A 16,314-nucleotide genomic window follows, 5' to 3' on the forward strand; every position below is an offset into this window, starting at 1 on the left:
CATTGTAGCAACAAAGCTGCCGCAGACAATTCTTAAAAGAGGGTGTGGCTCATTCTAACCTTATTTATGGACACCGAGATTTGTATGTCATCTGATTTTCTTGTGTGGCAATATATCATTTTTCATTTGATTTTTTGACTTTCACCATATGCAAATGTAAAAACTACTCTTGGCTCACACATCATACAAACACAGGCAGTGGGTTCAACTGGGTCCATGGGGTGGAGAGGCTGATCTCTGGGCTGTAGTATCAGAGAAGAGAGCATGGTGTTGTGAAGTGGTTTTCAATCTTCTTTTAGCAGGAGACCTATTTACAAATCCTGCATATATAGTAAGTGAAAGCATCCCTGCTCCGGTAAAGGAAAGGAGAGGCTGGAGGCTGCTTCTCCTTCCTCTTTCTCTGCTTCCTCCCACGCCTAAGGCAACCTCTGGATCACCTATGGTTACAGAAATCAGGCTGATTTAGAAATCCTGAGACCAGATTTTAGTCATTCTTCTTCTACTCTGAGCACCGTGCAAGTGATCAATCCACTTAGTGGATGGAGGACTGGTTTCTGAGCTCACTGGTTTCAGCTTCCTTTTTCTTAAAAATCAAGTCAGAGTTGAAGAGGGAACAATGGAAGGATCTCTGAGGTCTCTTCCAGCTTCAGCTGATTCTGGGTTGTCTACTCTCCAATACTGTAAAGGTCCTCATTGAATTTGATGAATATAGATCATGGACTTAGCTTCACTCAATTAATTGTTTGTTTGTTTTTTTTCTCAAACTCTTGCTCCTAGGTTGATTAGACAGAATTGGAAATCATACAGGAAGAAACAGTGGGTGTGGTAATGAGGATGTATTGATAGTGGATTATCTAAACTTTTTTTCCTGTTCCACTAATTGAAAAACATGGAGTGTTCTTCAACGGGAAGACCAGTCCTTTGAAATTTGGAACAATGCATTTTCTTCATTGCCAAAAAGACCCTGAGCACAGTAGGTATTTTAAAAACTGTTCCTGATGCTGATGTTAGTAATGATGGCGACCCTTCTGACTACTTGCTGGTTCTGCTACAACCACACTAGCTTACTTTCTTTTTCTCAAATACACCAAGCTCACTTCTGCCTCAGGGCCTTTGCTTTTCCTCTGTCTGGAAAAGCAGAGTCCTATGTCTTTACGCCGGCGACTGTCTTCATCTAGGTCTCAGTTTTCACAGCAGCTCCTCGGAAAGGTCTTCCCTAGACATCCTGCATAAACAGGATTACCTCCTTTCCCTTTCACTGTCCTGTGTGGGAGCCGGCATTCAATGAACCTAACCTCTGGTTGACACACCCATGCTGTAGTCCCATCTCACGCTGAGCTAGGGTTGGTCTGTGTGACTGATTGCATGTGTCAAAATTGATGGTATAGCACTTCTAGGGTTAGGTTATAAAAGACCATGGCTTCCATCTTGGGTATGTGCTATCTCTTTGGGATCATTTGCTCTGGGGAAAGCCAGCTGTCACGTTTTGAGGACATTAATGCATCCTATGGAGTGGTCTATGTGGAGAGGAACTGAAGATTCTGGCAGCAGCCAGTGAGGAAGTGAGACCTCCCACCAACCACGTGCGTGAGCTTAGAACAGGACCCTCCCCGAGCTGAGTGTTCCGATGAGGCTGTAGCCCCAGCTGACTGATTGACTGCAATTTCGTGAGAGAGTCTGTGAGCCAGAACCATTTAACTAAGCTGTTCCCAGATTCTTGACCTGCAGAAACTATGAGCTAACATTTGTTGTCTTAAGCTAAGTTTGGGGGTAATTTGTTACACAACAATAGATAACTAACATATTGTGATTTACTTTCTTTGTAATGCTTTTCATTATCTGATACTGCCTGATTGACTGAGTGGAGGAGATGGAATTATAAACAAGTAATTTATAACGTGCTTTAAGTTCGATGAGAGACTTATGTTTGAGGTAAGTGTAGGCCAGTAGTTCTCCAGGTGTGATCCCTGGCCCAGCAGCAGCAGTATCACTGGGAATGTAATAGAATGAAAATTCTTGGGTCCCACATAAGACCTACTAAACAAGTAACTCTGGGCATGGGGACCAGAAAATTGCATTTTTACAAGTCTTCCAGGTTATTCTGAAACACACTAACATTTGAGAGTTACCGGGGTAGCATTATGGGAGCATGAAGGAGGGCAGCTATGCTGGCCTCAGACCCAGGATAAAAAGCAAGGACACCAGGAAGACATCCTGGAGGAGGAGGCACTTTAAACAGTATGTAAAGATGATTTAAGCCCTCAAGATATGTGCAACAGCAATAGCAATCAAATCATAAAAGAGCAGAGGATTTCTTTTTTGAAAATTTTATAAAAGTGACTCTATTCCTCGGTACACTGGGAAGTGTTCGTAGCAGAGTTGACAACTGTGCAGGAGTTTTCCAAGAGAAGGAAGCGCAAAGAGAATCCCAGGCAGAGGGACCTATGTGAGAGAAGGCCCGGAGCTAAGGGGCCTGCTGTGATTACATCAAAGGGTCATTAGCTGCAGGTCATGGCAAGTGATGAAGCTGAACATGTAGGTTGGAAACAAATTGCTCCAAACTAGGCAAAGGATCCGGGGTGTGGACAAAGCGAGATGAACATAGAATTGCCTGAATTTACAGCCAGATGGTGGGATGGCGTGCATCTCTGAAGAGGCAGGGACGCCCCTGTACCAGGTGGCTGTCAAGGCGAAAGGAGGGAAAGGTGGCTGTTCTCTTCCCCTTCAGTGACCACACTGCCTCAGGCACTGGCTGCCTTGTCTGGGGAGGTGACAGCCCCCACCCCCCGCCACCAGTCCTCCAGGCAGCAGCGGCTGGCAGGTTTGATGGCAAAGGGTGAGTTGTTATTGGGACCAAGCAATACAGAGACACTCCTTTCACTGCGCCCAGGAGGTAAATCTTGTTTCTCCACCAAGACTGCCTTTGCCCTTCTGTCTCTCCCAGGTACTCCTTCCCCAAAAGGAAACCCTACCTGCCTCTGCCTCCTAGCCTTTAACCAGCTTAGGAGCAAGTGCTTTCCCATGTAGCTTGCCTTTTAGGGGCAGAGGGGCAGAACGGACTGCTCACAGCATGACTTATACGGCATGTCCTTCTGTGAAGTCGCAGGGACCATGCTGTGCCCAGAACAAAGAGGTGTGAATATTCAACCACTGCTTTGCAGCCTGGGATGGCGTAAAGCTGGTTTGTTCCAGAGGGATTTGTTCTTCACACGCAGGCCCACGTGATTGTGTTCCTAGGGAGGTCCCTTGACCCCTCGTGGTCACTATTCATTTCTGTAGACACTCTGTGTTCCAGGAGCTAAGCCGCACACTTCCTCTAAACACTAACTGAAAGGATAACAGACCAAGTGACAATCAATGAATGGATGAATGAATGAATGTTATGATAAGAAGAATGTGGACTTCAGATACATAGTTTACATCATAATCTTAAGGGAAATTCAACATAAAAATGACTCACCTGAACACATGCACATTTCAGAATATTGTACCATTGTGAGATGCAGCTGCTGTTGATGAAGAAGAGTATTATTTCCAGATCCTTCCTCATCACTGCCTGGCGAGGGAAGCCAGAGACACTGTGTAGTTCTAATGTCCACGTAGCAACTGTGCAAGAGGTAAATCCAGCCAGCCAGCCACCTGTCCGCCCATCCATCCATCTATCCATCCATCCAACAAATATTAATGTCCACCCTTTCAACAAAAATTACGTGTTTTAAGAATTCAGCTTTCTGAGACAAATAAGACAAAACTCCTCCGCCCCCAAAAGCTCTGAGTCTCAAAGGGACAGGCATCTGTGAGCTACCCATAACAAAGCATGATAAATGCTTTGCTTGAGGGATGAGCAAAATGCTGAGAGAGCACAGAGCAAGGGAACAGTGCAGTAAAGCAATGTGATTCTCAGGAGAAGAAAACCTGCATTCACAGGTGTAGATGCATGCCACTTTCTGGTGCTTCTTCAGACCTGAGCAGTCTGTGGCTTACTTTCATAGGAAGACAATAGTCTTCCTTATCCCACTTGCTTTGTCTTGTCTCTGCAAAGCCCAACAGCCTATGTGAAACAGCCTGAAGGTTGCATTCTTTACCAAAAAAAAAAAAAAAAAAAAGAATAGGCAGCCAGCAAACAAGAAATCTGTGCCTCAGACAGGTCGTCTCTGGGCAAGTCACGTAATAAATGTGTTCCAGGGGTGCACCCGGACGGACCTGGACATTTACAATAAAATGTAAGAGGTGTGGGGATCCTTCTTTGCTGGTGTGCCGACTCATGGTATGAATTCAGAGGACAAGAAAGGCTGACTCTCTGATTCCACTATCAACACTATGCCTTTTCCTAACATTTTGATATAGTCTCATATCTCATATCGGCATGTAAGCTGCTAGCATTCCTTTCTACCTCACTGTGGCTGAGAGGACTGGTCAGAGGTGAGTCTGGAAAGAAAAAGGTATTTTTATTCCACTCAGTTAACATTTATGGAGAGCCCTCTACGTGATGAAGCTTTGGAGATGTCAAGATGAGGAAAATACTCAATGTGTGTTCTCAGGAATTCTTGGTCTGGTGGGGAAATGGCAGTAAACAGTCACACTGCAGGATGAAAAAGGGCAAGCTAGAGGCGACACAGCATCATTTCATCCACGGTGGGGCTGGCCTACTGAAGAGTGGAGCGACCCAGATGCCTGCAGGTGTTGGCATCTCTCTAGAATTTTGCTGAGGTTGAGCCTAAACTGGGAGCCCGAGCTAATTGCAGTATTTTGTATGATCCTGGTATTTTTCTAGAGGAGTGATTTCAGGACTTTTTCATGTTTTATTCAAAGAAGTGCATCTCTCAAGAATAATCCTGAAAATGACATCATGATGGATAGAAACAACTGAAGATTAGTTTGTTGGAAGTTTCGACTAATGAGGTTAAGATTCAGCAGATGTCAGACATCAACATAGAAGAATTTCAAAAGAAATATCTGAGAATCAGTTTTACTAATTTAAAAAGCCTTTTCTCTCCAGTGGAATTTAAAATGACCAGGAGCAAACCGAGAGAGAGAATTACACTAGGGCGATTTTGGAGAGCTGTTGAAAGGCTGTGAGTCCCTCTCTAAGGAGGGGGTTATGGGTGTCTACCCCTCATTTCAAGCTAAGTGAGAGGGGGCTTCTGTGAGCCCATGCAGAAAGCTTGATGTGTGTCTCTAGGAGTTGTGGATGAGTTGTGAGTTGATGACTGACTCCCTCTAGAGAACTCCAGCATGAAAGTGGAGTGACTTCACCTTCCCGTACACAGCTGATGTGTCAGGGGCAAAAGATGCATGAGTGTCCTCTGGATCAGATGTGGGCACAGGGGAGAAAGAGCTGGTCTCAAGCTCTTTTGCCACCTACCCATGGGACAACCTGGTTGTGTGTGTGTGTGTGTGTGTGTGTGTGTGCGTGCATGCGTGGAGTAGGAACAGGTATAGAATTCTATCCATGGGCTTGGAGGAATCTGTGTCCCGTGTAACTGAGATGGCAGTAGACAGGCTCAGTTACGGCATTAGGTGCATTTTGGAGATGACCTTCTGAAAAGTATAGAGTTCGCAGGGTTTGTCTTTTGGACCCAAAGGGAACAAAGCTATTTTGCAACAGTACCAGCTAAGTAAGGACTTTCTTACCCCCCTCACCTCTCTTTCCTCTTCCACCTCCATCTGAAAGGGAAGGAGGATCAAAAATAACAAGTAGCCAGTAGAGAAGGTGACCAATGAGAGAGTGAGAAGTGAGCCTTTCTGGGACAGGTTACCTGTGGACCACAGACTCTAGATATTGGGGTGAACCGGGTGGAAGGGGAGTCTTATCCTTGAATAGAAGCAGGGCTTTTGATTAATGTATTTGACTGGATATTTTAATTTCTGAATGGAGATTATACATTTGAGACTTATGATAATGATCGGACCACGGGATGACCTGAAATTTCACCCAGTGGCTGAGGAAGGCTTATTATCCCCACTGAGTAGGTTTAAGAGAGCAGTCGGGGACAAAAGCAAGAAAACTAATTTTATGACTAAACCCTATGTGTTCTGCGTGTTAAGTGTTCTCATTACACATGTGTCCTCATCCATTAAAAGAGGACCCATAAGAGAGGAAGTAAAGTTGCCCTGGGAACACCCACCAGAACGCCCATGTGCAGTGAGCAGTGGGTGGGAATCCATCTGGGCTAAATTAGCTGCTGTGTGGGTTTGGGCATCGGAGCAGGAAGTGATTTGAGAGCAGCCTCATGAGACAGCTGTCTGGAGGAGGAACTCTTTAGGTTCCCAGTTTCTCTCGACTCCATTAAAAGCCAGAGCAGGTCTTTCTTGCCTGAAGGGATTTCTCTGACAAGAGGAGATTCATAATTCATACCACCAGCTCTCATCAGGCCTGTCACGCATGGTGTTGGACACAAATTCCCTGTCTCTTTTGGAGTCTTTGTGGCACAATGTACAGAAACAGGGGGTGCTATCCCTACGGCAGCAGTTCTCAAATTTTAGGGTTCATCAAAATCATCTGGGGATCTTGTTACAGAGTCCATCTGGGGAAATCTGATGGTCCCCCAAGATCAAATTCTGTTTTAGAAAGCCTTGGGGGAGGCCTTGGAATCTGTATTCCTAACAAAGCCCAGGGTTTTCTGAATCAGGTGTCCTGGTGATCATACTTTGAAGAGCACTGTTCTGGAGTTTAGATTCTGAAATAATGACATTGGCCACATCCCACCAGACCTGGCAGAACTTCTGTGTACATAAGGCATTTGTATCGTTTACTCTGCTACTTGTCTTGTTGATCACTGCCTCCCTTAATCCTCATAATACTTTGTGAGATGGGTCTTAACATTCTTCCCATTGTGCAGAGGAGGAAAATGACGCACCATAAGGTTAAGAACTTCTTAAGTCTTTTTCAAAAGGCTTCTTTTGAGTCCTACTCCCTGGTGTCTCAGAGGATGGAGTGGCCCTGAAAGTCATTCCAGGAACAGAAGTGGGGCTGGGGACAAGCTTCATTCAAGGCCGTGCACACTCCACAGTCAGGAAGTTAACTCCCCCAAGGAAAGTAAAAAGTGGCTCCATCCAGCAGAAAGCTTAGTATCACATCTCAGCACATCTGGAATTGGATGAAAAGTGGGGATTATGGCAATGATTTGTAGGCTCCGCAAATATTGAAATGCCTTCTCAAGGGAGAGGAAATCAGGTTCAATAATAGTGTGCATTATTATTATTATAGCTAACTTTTATATAGAGCAGTGGTCTGCAAAGTTTTCTTAAAGGGCCGGATCATAAATATTTTAGGTTTTGTGGACTATATGGTCTCTGTTCCAGCCACTCACCGCTGCCATCATAATGTGAAAACAGCCATAGTTAATACATAAAGAAATGGATGCGGCTGTGTTCCAATAAAACTTTATTTATAAAAGCAGTTTGCCATAGTTTACTGTCCATGTTTCAGAGCATTACAGTTTACAGCACACTTTCCAATCTCTTACTCAGTTGGATCTAGAGGAATACGATTCCTAGGGAAGTATTCAATAAATGACTCACTTGAGGTCACCAGCAACCTGACGACACACTTGCAAATCATGCCCAAATGTGATGCTTCCAGGGCTAGTCCTCCTTCAACTGCAGTCCCAGCTACCACCAGAGACAGGGTATTGCAAAGAATTTGAAAATGGTTTCCTGCATATGGTAGCCATCATGACAGATACCAGATGGCTTTACCATACAGAATCTTTAATAATTCGGAAAGCCTAATTTTCCTTCTTTGCTAGAAATTTAGAATTTACTATAGTAAACAGTTATACTACTGTGAGTACTTTTAAGGCAGGGCCTGGAATCATATTTTCTCACGTGTGTGTCTTCAGAACCTGAAACAGAGATCTCAAACTGGAAATCCTACAGGGCCCAGCTAGTTCACACTAATGGATGACATAATGGAATGGTAGGGATGGGGCAAACTTGGGATCACATGGCCCATTTCCAAGAGGCAGCAGCTACCCAAGTCGATGCAAACGCTGACCTGCAGAAATGCTGGCCCAGTGCTGCCGAATACTGATTTTTCCAAGAGATGCTAGAAATCTAGATTTGAATGTACAATATTCTGATTTAAATATTGGCAATTTGCTTCTGATTGTAACAAAAGGACAGTGCAGATTAACTAAGCAGGACACCCAGACAAAGGCTGAGGGTCATATTCTACTTGGAAATTACCAGTTTCTGACCTCTGATCTTATACATAGTAGGTTCTCCACAAAGGATGACCAGATGAATTGCATTTCCATTTTATATGTGGCCGTATGGAGTTCAGTGATTGTCTATAATGTGGTTCAATGCTCCTGCTGTTAAGCAAAATCTAGCTCCTAGAAGCTCCAGCAATCTCTCCTCCTCACCTCTCTCTTTCATTAGAAAGCTACTGACAAATGTTTTCTCAATCAATTACTGTAATCAGTCAGCTGCAACGTTTACAGGTCAGGAGAACACATCAACAACTGTCAGGAGGCCAGACAATCATGATTCCCATTTGTCAAATGTGTCATCTCTCCCTATTACTATGCAGCTCCATCCACAAGTGCAGAACCTCACAAACACATGGCTGCCACAAGGCCCAGGAAGGGAACAGCCCCGAGAAACGACGCCATGATGGACACGGACCCAGCGGAAAATCCCATGGTTTCTCAGCCACTTAAAACAATGCCCCGTAATGGAATAATTAAACAGGCACTGGGACATCAGAGGAGCAACTGAGCTGTCTTGGACACAAAAGAATAATATCCAGTATAGGAGGCATTTATCTCTCACGACCCTCCTAAATTCACTGCTCTCTAAATACCTGCCAGGCTCTTGTGAGCTGATTCCCTCCGTTTCATGGACCACCGACAGTAAAGGAGGGAACAGGAGAACGGAGGTCTGCTTTTTATCTATTTCAGCCCGTATTCCTCATTGAGTGACAGAATTTCCAGGGAAACCATATGGTGATTATTAAACATTTATATAATGCCATCTGTATACTCAGGGCCTTATGAATCATAAATGCGACAAGAGCCCTTCTCAGCAAGCTGAGGATTTCTGTAAAAAAATAAACAGAGAAAATAGAAGGGAGGCAAGTGTGCCAATTGTGTAAAAGCAAGAAGTGACTCGGACTCCTGAGAAAATCTGAAAACACCAGCAGCGGATCGGCTTGGGGATTAGCGGGGCCAGGGAAGCTGTGCTGGGAAACTGCTAGTGACAATAACAGTAACAATAATAGCAACTTTTAGTTTTTGAGCACGTATTATGGGATGGATAAAAAGTTAAGTGCTTTATAGCCACAGTTTTACTTAATGCTGACTACCACCATAAAAAGTTGGGATTACCACTTTATTTTACAGCATTTTGAACATCTCTGAGCTCAGAAAGGTTATATGACTTTCCCAACCCCAAGACCTGGTAAGTGGTAGAGAAGGAATTTGAGTCCAGGTCTGTGGGATCTTAGTTTCCAGTGAGTCTTGAGGGTCCTGAAGACTCAGCATACTTCTTAATTCCCTTTACCACTTGCTGGCTTGGATGCTGTATGAATGAAATGGATATAAGGAAAGACTCTTGCTTTGATGTCCTCTCCTCCCTGAAGCTTGTAATATTCATTTTTTTCCCTTTAATGTTAGGTTACTGTCTAGCAGAATTTCTAGCATGAAAATGTTGGTAATAATAATAATTATAAAAATAATAGTGGCAACTACTTTTTACTGAGTACTTACTTTGTGCCTGGAATTGTGGTGAGTACTTTGCATATGTTACCTTGTCTAATCTTCCTGATAGTACTGTGTAGTAGGGATAATTATCTCCAAATTATACCTGGGAAAATTGGGAGCCAGTGAGAATAAATAACTTGTGAAAGGGTTTGAATTTAGTTTGCTGCATTCTAAACATTGGGCTGTAATTGGCAGTGAAAGAAGGGGATTTAGGAGTCAAATAGGCCAATGCCTTCAACATAAAGATCCCAGAGAGGGCAAGGAATTAGCGCAAGGTCACAGGGCAGGAAGAGGTAGAGGTCAAACTAACTATGAGTCAACTGATTCCTCTCCAAGTGCTTTTTATCACTATCGTGCATCATTTTTCTTACCTGCTTCTGTTCTTTTATTTTTTGAGAACGCTAAGCAAAGCCCAAAAGCAATTGTGTCATTTGTACATGTAAACAAAAAGCACAAGGAACCCAGAGTAATACTTATGTCAAGACTTTGGAAACCACCTGATTAAAAATAGTTGATCTAGACATTAAAAAAACCACACCAGGTTACCTCTACAGCTGAGCTGATGCAGGCTGTTCTGACAGTGGTCACTGAGATGGGAAAATGAATGATTGGACAGAAGGGAACAATAACTATTGATTAAGTGGTAGCAGATAGACACAGACCTAGGTCTGGTTCACTCAGTGCATTTTTGCAAGGAAGAAAGCCATCAGTCCTAGAGATTTCTCCACCCAATATGAGGATCTCTAATTTATTACATACATACATTAGGCTGGATTTTTAGAGGAATATGATTTTTTATTTATAGGGGAATTTAAATACGGCATTTTTCAAAGTGTAAACTTCAGATCTAGTCTATCAGCTAGAGTCATAAATCATGGCTGTTTCATTTCCAAATCATTAGGGAGACTGAAAGCTTAAAGTATTTAATTTATCCAAACCACATGGGGTAGTTTATCATTGTGTATGATGTACCTTTTTTTTTTATTTCGATGCTGACTAGTAAAATTTTGAACAAATCATGCTGAGTTTTGGGGGTGTATGAAGGCAGTGCAAATCTTCTCAATCTCTAAGGAGTAGGTAACATGGGAATCCCGATGAAATATTTGCAGAAATGGAAGTTTATATAATACTATGATATCTCCCTGATGTGACAGGGTAGCTCATATTAGAACCCGTTCTTCATGGAATAAGTTGAATGTTTTTGTCAGAGGGTAAAATGTAGTGGTTTGATTGAAATGGATGACATGATTGAATAAGATGGATGCAAAATGGGCTAGTCCCTTTTTGGTCAGAAAAGACATATTTTTTTCCCTCACTTACAAGCCTTTCCCTGTAAATAAAGTGAATCCTACAGCACCTGCCTTGAAAATTATCTTGCATTAACAAGAAAGTGTCTTGGATTCCTTGATGAGTAAGTCTTTTTTAATATGACTCAGAATCTCACCCAGCCTCAAGTCCAAGACTGGAGTAGTTGGGTTACTTATCTCTCTTTAAGCTTAGGGGATAGGTATTTATTAGGATAACAAAGATTTAATATGTTAACAACACCCAAATCTGGGATTTAAGCCCAGATCTGTTTTGGCTCCAAAGCCCCCAAGGTGAAGCAATCCCAGTGGCACTCAGTACTTTACCTTTTAAAGGACAACAGACAGCTCTAGGCGGGAGTAAGCTGATGTGAATGTAATTTTCTCCTTAGCTTAAAATGGGTTAGTTTGTCTCCTGAGTGTGACTCTGTATTTACCCATTGTTTTTACTTTTGCATTGCAGCCTTCATTTGTATCTGCACTCCCATATTCATGGCAGCATTATTCATAATAACTGAGATGTGAAAACAAACCAAGTGTCCATGACAGATGGGTAGATAAAATGTAATATATATTACGTACAATGGAATATTATTCAGCTTTAAAGTCGAAGGAAATCCCGCCATTTGCGACAACATGGATGAAATGGGAGGACATTATGCTCAGTGAAATCAGTCAGTCACAGAAGGACAAATACCTCCTGATTCCACTTATATGAGATTACGTGTAGTAGTCAAACTCATAGAAGCCGAGAATACAGTGGTGGTTGCCAGGGGCTGGGGGACCATGGAGATGGAAAGTTGTTATTCAATGAGTATAAAGCATAAGTTGGGCTTCCCTGGTGGCGCAGTGGTTGAGAATCTACCTGCCAATGCAGGGCACACGGGTTCGAGCCCTGGTCTGGGAAGATCCCACATGCCGCGGAGCAACTGGGCCCGTGAGCCACAATTACTGAGCCTGCGCGTCTGGAGCCTGTGCTCCGCAACAAGAGAGGCTGCGATAGTGAGAGGCCCCGCGCACCGCGATGAAGAGTGGCCCCCACTTGCCACAACTAGAGAAAGCCCTCGCACAGAAACGAAGACCCAACACAGCCATAAATAAAATAAATAAATCTAAAAAAATTTAAAAAAAATAATAATTAAAAAAAAAAAGCGTAAGTTATGCTGATGAACAAGATCTAGAACTCTGCTGTACAACGCCGTGCCTGTGGTTAACATACGGTATTGCGTGCTTTAAAATCTGTTGAGAGTAGATCTCATACTTGTTACCACGAAACAAGAACAACAACCATAACAAGGGGACATAAAGAAACTGGGAGGTGTTGGATATGCCTGTGACCTTGACTGTGGTGATGGTATGAGTGTTTGCATATGTCCAGACTCATCACATTGTATACAATCATTATGTGCAGTTTTTATTATGTGAAGAATTATGTGAAGAATCAATTATTCTTCAACAAAGCTGTTTAAAAGAGAAGCAATTCTAGAATTCCTGCAATAAACTTAGTGTTGTGTTAGGTGATGGACATTCCATCCTAGACTTGCATGTGTTAAAATCCAAATTTGGTGTGGACAGTACCTAAAGTTACTCCCCGGGCTCATCCTGTAACTCGAGGCAACTCTAAAGCCTTTACATGCAAACATCTTCTATCTATCTTCATCACTTTTGAAATTGAGGAAGTCAGGAGACAGATCTCAGCCTCAATTTCCTCATCTGCAGAATGGAGATAATAATAACTCCTTTCTAATTTGGGAAGATTAGAGGAGATAGGGTAATGCAAAATACAAGGAATAACATTAGTACTAATTACTGGGCTTAAAGTTAACAGCTAACTTTGAATACTTAGCGTGATCTAAACAATCCACGTTTTTCATTTCACATAATCTTCACTACAACCTAAAGCTAGAGGTAATAATATTATTCTCATTTTCTAGATGAATAAACTGAGGCTTAAGAGAGATTAAGAACTTGCCCAGGGCTTCCCCTGGTGGTGCAGTGGTTGAGAGTCTGCCTGCCAATGCAGGGGACACGGGTTCGAGCCCTGGTCTGGGAGGATCCCACATGCCGCGGAGCAACTAGGCCCGTGAGCCACAACTACTGAGCCTGCGCGTCTGGAGCCTGTGCTCCGCAACAAGAGAGGCCGAGACAGTGAGAGGCCCGCGCACTGCGATGAAGAGTGGCCCCCGCTTGCCGCAACTAGAGAAAGCCCTCGCACAGAAACGAAGACCCAACACAGCCATAAATAAATTAAAATAAATAAATTTAAAGAGTAGTCAAAATGTCTAAAAAAAAAAAAAGAACTTGCCCAAGATCATGATCTATTAGACACCAACATCGCATAATTCTCATAATTCTCCATGACTTGGTAGTACAGCCTGAGAGAGTCTTGAAGAGTAGAAGGCTGCAATCTTTGCACCCAGCTTTGAAACAGGTTGGGGGATGCCCTTGTGTCTGTGGGATATTTTAAATTTGGCTGCATGTTCCCATGCCTCAGAGCTGACACACCTGACTGAAAGTGCTTCAATGGACCACACATGGCAGCCAACTCTTTTCCATCTCAGCAAGGGAAGGGGAACACTCATATTTAATTAGGCATCTTCCATATTCAAGGCTGTGCTAAAAACTATGTATTTTATCTCATTTTGCCCTTATAATAATGCTACGTGGTAGGTGCTTATATCCCTATTTATAGGTATGAAAATGGAATGCAGAGAGATTATTAATCTATACTATGCTACTATGGTTTGATTTATAAAGATTCAAAAAAACACATTTCCGTGGCTTCCCTGGTGGCGCAGTGGTTGAGAGTCTGCCTGCCAATGCAGGGGACACGGGTTCGAGCCCTGGTCTGGGAAGATCCCACATGCCGCGGAGCAACTGGGCCCGTGAGCCACAACTACTGAGCCTGTGCGTCTGGAGCCTCTGCTCCGCAACAAGAGAGGCCGCAATAGTGAGAGGCCCGCGCACCGCGATGAAGAGTGGACCCCACTCGCCGCAACTGGAGAAAGCCCTCACACAGAAACGAAGACCCAACACAGCCAAAAATAAAAATAATAAATAAATAATAAATAAAAAATTAAAAAAAAAAATTTCACCTTTAAAAAAAAACCAAACACATTTCCATGCTCATTTAATAAAAGAGGGAATTATGAATATAAACATAAAAAGTCATAATCCTGGAAAATATGAGTAGGGGAAAAGATGAAAACCAGAGAGTAATTTAGGATTGATGTAGATATCATTGGTTCCTATATTGTTATTTAAATTGAGTTCCAGACAAACCTGTGAGCTTCCTAGTGGCCAGGGCAAAATGGAAAACATAATTTTGTTACATGATTTGCCTTGTCCTACACGGGGGTATATTTCAGTACCTGGGTGTGGCAAAGCTTTTGCTGGAAGATAAGATGCTTGTTTGCACAGAATCACAGAGTTAGGAAGAAGAGGGAATGCTGGCGTTGGAACCCATGTCTGCCTATTTCCCAACCCTACCCCACTGCTCTACAAAAAGCTGTCTCCTACTATGTCTTGCTTGGGAAAAGGGTATATTTGCTCTGGTTTCTGTCAATACAGCTTTGTCTTCAGCACTCACCTTGCTCCAGTATAATTAAAGTGCTTTGTCATTGGCAGGAAGGAAAGATGTTAAATTTTAATTCCTTGTGTGGCATAAATAATGTGGGCAGGTGTACTCCCCCCTTTAGTTAACACAGGCATGTGGAAGGATAGGGCTGAAGGACAGAGAAGGGGAAAAGGAAGAGGTGGCACCTAATGGCAGGTACCTTTATAAAGGAAATGGGCAGATGTGTAGGGATGTCAAGGGCAGTGAAAGGGGAATGTGCATTATGGAGAAAAAGGGAAGGAAAGAAAGAAATGTAAATGAATGGCGGCATCTGCAGTAGCCCTGCTCTTAGGAGAGAGAAAGATTACAAGCAGGGAGACCTCTAGATGTAGATTCCAAATGGGGATAGCTGTCCCCTCTGGGGATGGGGGAGGGGCTCAGCACTCTGCCCTATTGTTCTCCATTAGCTTGAGAGCATGGTCACCACTTTTTCTCCAACACATCCTTCCCACTTCCCCAGCAGAGAATTCTGGCTGTCTTACTACCACTTGATGGCTCAGGACAGAATGAACTATAGAGCTGGACACATCTGATTTGATTCGAGTCTCAACTTTATTATTCTAGCCTTGTGCAAGTCCCCAAATCACTCCCCCTCTTGGATCTCCCTTTCCTCTCTTGTGGTGTGGATATAACCATCCTTGGCTTCCAAGAAAGGTCAATCAATTTATGTAAATGGAAGGCTTTGGGAAGCTGCACGTTGCAATGCCAGAGTAGTATAAAGAATTCATGATTGAGCTTTCTCCAGGATTTCTGCTTTCCATGAGAACTCTGCAGAGCAGAATTAAGCCTTGTGACATTCATGCAAGGAGTAAGCAAAAAATAAAAGAAAAAAAGAGAGGCAAGTATTAATTTGAATGAGAGAGCCAGTCAGTAAATATGGAGTTGGTGAGCACAGCAGACTGATCTCTTCTCTCCGGGAGCTTGCATTCAAGTGAGCTGAGCTCCATGTCAGGTGTCTTACAGACTTCATTCTTACATCCCAGTAAATTACCTACTATGAGGTAGGTATTGGGATTCCCATTGTACAGATTAGAAAATGTGGTTTAGAGAGTTGACATGACTTTCTGAAGTGAGTAAATGACAGAGTCAGGTCCAACCCCAGTCCATGCTATATTGTTCATGATCTTTCAGTCCAGGAAGTTATTCAGAGATGCAACAAAGCGCTAGCCACTAGGCTTCCTTAAATAGGGCTTGAGCTCTGGCGGGGGTTAATGTCTGAGTATACAATGACATAATAATGAGAAAAGACACTGACCAAGATAAGATTTGAAAAGTCTCCTGTCAGAGTGTCCACCGCTGTTCTAGGAGGACTAGAGAAGAGTATGCAAGACCTAGAATATGAAGCTGACAGGACTGCCTGCCGGGGATGGGGCCACTGCTGGCACTCAGAGTGGCAGGCAGAGGGAGGGAAACTGAGAATAACACTGAATTTTCTATCGGGATTCCTCATGTTTCAAAGTAACTTTTCACATATTATCCCATTCAGACCTGCCCCTTCCTCCACACACCCCTCCACTGCCCTACTTCAACCCTCATTATCAATCCCTGGGGTTCCATTCAGAGCTCAGCTTCCTACCTCCTTCTCTGGGGGTGAGAGGGAGTGATCCTTGGAAAGGCAGATCTGACCATGTTGCTCTCTGACTAAATTCCTTTGATGACACCCCATTACTGTCAGGAGAACAAGAGT

General features: G+C 43.3%; 1 long non-coding RNA gene across 1 annotated transcript in view; it reads left to right on the top strand.

The window, feature by feature from the left end:
- Nucleotides 1-877: 877 nt before the first annotated feature.
- The window catches only part of LOC309614587, a 61,413-nt gene continuing 45,976 nt past the window's right edge, over nucleotides 878-16,314 (top strand). The window contains exon 1 of the long non-coding RNA XR_014236303.1: nucleotides 878-973. This is a non-coding gene — a long non-coding RNA (uncharacterized lncRNA). The remainder of the gene's footprint in view (nucleotides 974-16,314) is intronic.

This window comes from Balaenoptera borealis (genome assembly GCF_965194805.1).
Source record: "Balaenoptera borealis genome assembly, chromosome: 17".
Lineage (NCBI taxonomy): Eukaryota > Metazoa > Chordata > Mammalia > Artiodactyla > Balaenopteridae > Balaenoptera > Balaenoptera borealis.